The sequence below is a fragment of the Brassica rapa genome, unplaced genomic scaffold (assembly GCF_000309985.2).
Source record: "Brassica rapa cultivar Chiifu-401-42 unplaced genomic scaffold, CAAS_Brap_v3.01 Scaffold0327, whole genome shotgun sequence".
NCBI classification, from domain to species: domain Eukaryota; kingdom Viridiplantae; phylum Streptophyta; class Magnoliopsida; order Brassicales; family Brassicaceae; genus Brassica; species Brassica rapa.
Window position 1 is genome coordinate 192,501 of NW_022610270.1, and position 5,271 is coordinate 197,771.

Genomic DNA, 5,271 nt, shown 5'->3' on the forward strand with positions numbered 1-5,271 from the left:
ATTGGGGCTGCATTTCCAAACAACCCAACTCGTAGACAGCACCTCGTGGTGCAATAGGGTCTGGGCACGACGGGGCTCTCACCCTCTCTGGCGCCCCTTTCCAAGGAACTTGGGCCCAGTCCGTCGCTGAGGACGATTCTCCAGACTACAATTCGAACACCGAAGACGTCCGATTTTCAAGCTGGGCTCTTCCCGGTTCGCTCGCCGTTACTAAGGGAATCCTTGTTCGTTTCTTTTCCTCCGCTTATTGATATTCTTAAACTCATCGGGTAATCCCGCCTGACTGGGGGTCGTGTTGAGGACTTTGGGTCATCAAGAGCTTTTGGACTGGAACGTCTGACTATATGACGAGAATTGAATTCACCACCGCATGTCAAAACGCTCCTGACGTCCTTAGCTAGGATTTTGGCCAACCACGTGCGGTAACACACGGGAGATCAGCTTCCGTCCCATATCCTCGAGAAGATGGGGGGACGACGATTTGTGACACCCATGCAGACGTGCCCTCGGCCAGAAGGCTTGGGGTGCAACTTGCGTTCAAAGACTCGATGGTTCACGGGATTCTGCAATTCACACCAAGTATCGCATTTTGCTACGTTCTTCATCGACGCGAGAGCCGAGATATCCATTGCCGAGGGTCGTTTTAGACATTACATTGCAGCACTGCTTCCAAACAAACATCGTCTCCAGGTTGGCGAAAGCAGGCTGTTTAGTTGCATTTTCCTTGACACTTTTCGTGCCAGGGTTTGGTGATATCTGGAAGCTATGCGTAGGATCCAAATAAAACTGATGTCTTGGGCATGGATGAACGCATAACCACGGAATCGGCATGCGCAGTAAGAAACCGGCCTACCGAGAGTGAGGTTTCATCGCTCTCAGGTCGTTCTGTTTCCAGGCTACGACAATGATCCTTCCGCAGGTTCTCCTTCCTCTAAATGATAAGGTTTAGTGGACTTCTCGCGAAGTCGCAGACGGCAAACCACCCACATCGCCGCGATCCGAACACTTCACTGGATCATTCAATCGGTAGGAGCGACGGGCGGTGTGTACAAAGGGAAGGGACGTAGTCAACGCGAGCTGATGACTTGCGCTTACTAGGAATTCCTCGTTGAAGACCAACAATTGCAATGATCTATCCCCATCACGATGAAATTTCAAAGATTACCCGGGCCTGTTGGCCAAGGCTTGAACTTGTTGAATACATCAGTGTAGCGCGCGTGCGGCCCAGAACATCTAAGGGCATCACAGACCTGTTATTGCCTCAAACTTCCTTGGCCTAAACGGCCATAGTCCCTCTAAGAAGCCGTCCGTGAAGGGATGCCTCCACGTAGCTAATTAGCAGTCTGAGGTCTCCTTCGTTAACGGAATTATCAAGACAAATCGCTCCACCTGTTATAAATCATGGAGTGGATTACTATTAACCAAGACCAAGAGAGAAGGCCCATCAGGCCACGACCAAGCCCAGCCGCAGCCGCGTCCGGAGGAGAGAGAGTCGGCCACTCTTTGGACGACCTTAGTTATAGGATGTTTTCCTTTTTCTATCTTTTAGTAGTTTTCCTATTTCCTCTTGGATTAGGATTTGTACTCTTTCCTTTTATTCTTATCTTGTAACCCCTTTATAAAGGGAACTTATATTCAGAAATAAAGATACACGATTTCCCATTCCTTTACAGCACGTTATCAGCATGATAGACTCTAAAACCCTGAGACAAAATAGAAACCTAAAAGTCTAAAACCGACGACTCCTCTTAAACCCTAGAGACATTCTTCGTCCATTCTAAAACCCAGACGTCCTCAGCACCGTTCGCATTCAACGTCCTCAGCTCTCGCTCCAGATCAGACGGAACCCGTCCATCTCGCGTCTGTCCTCAGCTCGCTTCCGAGACACCTCGCACCTGAGACAAGCTCGCATCCGACCCCGTTCGCGACCCCATAGGAGACAGCAAGCATCCGTCCGTCTCAGCTCGAAGTTTCATCCGTTCTCTCTCTTTGGTGGTCCGGTTCTAAACCCCTACAAACAAAGGTATACCGTGATCTGAGAACCTAGATAGAACAAAACCCTAATCCATTATTATGGAAACTTTGTTCTTGATGAAACCCTAGAAACTACAAAATTAAGATCTACAAATCTTACAACTAGTAACAAGATTGATTCCAGTAGAATATGATTGATTTGATTGTCTTGACTGAATTTGAGAAACCCTAATATTGGAATCGAAAACCCTAAACCTAAAAGCTATAATTCGATTTTAAATTGTTCTTGCTAGATTGAATTTTGATTGATCTAAGGTTTAGGATTGTTAGATTGATTGAGTAATCAAATCTAAAGTTTTTTAAATCCTAAAGGCCTTGAAACCTTGAAAATTGATTTATACTAAAGTAGAAACAGATTGTTTAAGGTTGCTTAAATATCATATGAATCTGAATATGAAATTGCATTCGTACTGTTATAAAATATTTACCAGCATGTAGATCACACAAACTTAAGATTGTTTGCATTAGTAGACCTACATAGCCGTGTGGCCTTATGATTGATAGCACCATGGTCGATTAGAATTGATTGTTTTTCATGAAAGCATAAGACTTGTTGTGGCTGAGTTTGTTGATTATCTTGCGGCCACATGATCACATTGTGAACCTAAATTTCGAATGATAATGTGATTCAGATGTCGAAAATCGCAAACAAAGACTATGCAGCCCTTAATCTCTCTGGAGATAACTACTTGCATTGGGCGCTAGATACAAAGATCAGTTTGAGGTCAAAGGGACTTGGTGATACTATCACCAAGGACAACAATAAGAATGATAAGAATAGATACAGGGCTATAAGTTTTATACGCCATCATCTCATTGAAGGTCTAAAAGATCAGTACATGACAATAGAAAATCCACTAGACCTTTGGAATGCTTTACAGAATAGATATGATCACCAGAAAACGGTGTTACTCCCAAAGGCTAGAGATGACTGGAAGAATCTCAGATTCTTAGATTTTAAGTCAGTGAATGAGTACAATTCAGCCTTGTTTAAGACAGTCTCAATGCTAAGGCTTTGTGGTGAAGAAGTAACCGAGGAAGAGTTACTTGAGAAGACCTACACTACATTCCATGCATCGAACATGATACTGCAACAGCAGTACAGAGTGAAAGGCTTCGCCACATACATTGATCTGATCTCGTGCCTACTACTGGCCGAGGCAAACAATGAGCTCCTGATGAAGAACAGTGAAGCTAGACCTGTTGGAACAGCAGCATTACCAGAAGCCAATGAGGTTGAAAAGAAAGATCCCAACGAGTGCAACTACATCCAGAATAATAAGAGATCACATGGCAAAGGCCGAGGTGGATGCAAAAGGGCGTGGCCGTGACAACTACTCGATCGGCTGAGACAACAACTCGACCGGCCGGAAAGGAAACCACAATAATCGTGGTCGTGGTTCCAACTATGGCCGTGGCCGAGGCAGTTATGGCCGAGGTCGAGGCGGCATATCCAAACCGTCTTACTCGACCAAATCCGTTTGTCACAGATGTGGGATGGACAACCATTGGGCCAAGAATTGTAGAACTCCTAAGCACTTATGTGAGCTCTATCAAGAGAGTCTCAAGAACTAGAACCCGGAGTCTCACATGGTCCATGATTCCGGATATGATGATGATTCCAACTTTGCTAATGATGACCTAATGGATTTTGAGACTTCTGATTGTCTCAAAGGCTAGATTTCGACATAACTTGTCTTATTGCTTTATGATTGCTTTGGTGTTTTTATTTTTATTGTTGTTTGGTGTTATGACTTTTATAATAAGAAAGTTTTAAAGTTTTATAAAGTCTCTGAGATTAGAAATCTTATTTTTTATAGAATGAAAGATGAAATGAGTATACTCGTGGTGGATAGTGGCACAAGTCACACAATACTTAGAGACAAAAGATACTTCATGAATCTCAAAATGCAAAGTGAAAATGTACACACCATTGTGGGTGTAGCCAGCCTGATTGAAGGTCACGGCCAGGCCTATGTATTGATGCATAAGGGCACTCATCTAGAGATCAAAACTGCCTTGTGTAACACCCCGATCCGGCTGACAAGGCCGTGGTCGAAGACTTACGTCGGTCGGTCCACTTCCTGGCCGAACCTCTTAATTTTTGCCCTTTATTTATAACATCGCCAAAAGGCGAGGGCTAACTTAAACCTTAGCTAAAAACTTCCCTAGTCATTAATAGCTTAGATCCTTTCAACAGATACGCAGCGGATTATTCTCTAATTAACCATTGGTCTAAAACCAATCTAACACTTGTCTGGTCGAATCACCTTAGCCTTGGTCAGTTTACTCAACTACCAATTAGCTTAAAGGTCAATCCTAAACCCAAACCAGGCCATACGGTTCTGAGTTTCCATTCCCCTAAACCATTCTATCTAGATCTACATAAGTAAATTGATACCACTCAAATCACTTTAAGGAGTTTTACTCTCATCAAAAGAGGTTCAGATGTAGTACTTAGGGATCGAATCCACAAGGAGCTAGGGAACAATTAAATCTAGTGTTTATTAATTTTAAGAGTTGTAAATGTTTAAATGAAATAGCAATAGTAACAAGCAAAGTAAATAGTAAATGTAACTTGGTTGGAAATGATATTAGATGCAGGGCCACTATTCAGGTGTTGGAGATTATAATATCTATAGATGCCTATTTGTTGCATGCATGATATGTTAGAGCTCAACCGCTTAACTCAGTGATCAGCTGTCGCATGTTTCAGTGGTTAACAAGCTAGATCTAGTGTTTCAATGGTTAGTAAGGTTCATACATCATTCATCATCCTAATAGATAGATCACACACTAGAATCGCATAAGTTCAAAAGTTGCACAATAGGCTACAATAATTACCCAAGTTTCAGAATCAACCCAATCACCACACATCTTCCCATGGCCGCGGTCCTCATGGTGCTTTTCCCTTACCACGGTCCATTTCTGGTCCTGGATCCAACACAAACAAACACACAATCACAAGGTTAGATTACAAAACAAGAATCAATTCACATTGCAAGGTCGGATCCAATCTAGTCAAGAACAATCATCAAAAATGTCAAGTCTGACCCCTTTAAAAAGAGATCCAAATACCAAATAAAATTCATGAAAACTCATGACAATTCAGAAAAAAAATATTCCCATAATCAGATTCCACAGAACCGGCTCAGTTCATAGTGATCACGGCCATGAACAGCCCACACAAGAACAAGGGACTTTCATGGGGATTTGATCAGGCCAAGGCCTTAAGAT

General features: G+C 42.9%; 1 non-coding gene and 2 pseudogenes across 1 annotated transcript; 1 reads left to right on the forward strand and 2 right to left on the reverse strand.

Annotated features, from left to right (window-relative positions):
* LOC117130085 overlaps nucleotides 1–293 on the reverse strand; it is a 3,131-nt pseudogene extending 2,838 nt beyond the window's left edge.
* Nucleotides 294–484: 191 nt separating this feature from the next.
* On the reverse strand, nucleotides 485–640 carry LOC117130082. Its single transcript, XR_004453547.1, has one exon. It is a non-coding gene; the product is annotated as a 5.8S ribosomal RNA (ribosomal RNA).
* Nucleotides 641–1,257: 617 nt separating this feature from the next.
* LOC117130079 lies at nucleotides 1,258–4,232 on the forward strand (annotated as a pseudogene).
* Nucleotides 4,233–5,271: the final 1,039 nt, after the last annotated feature.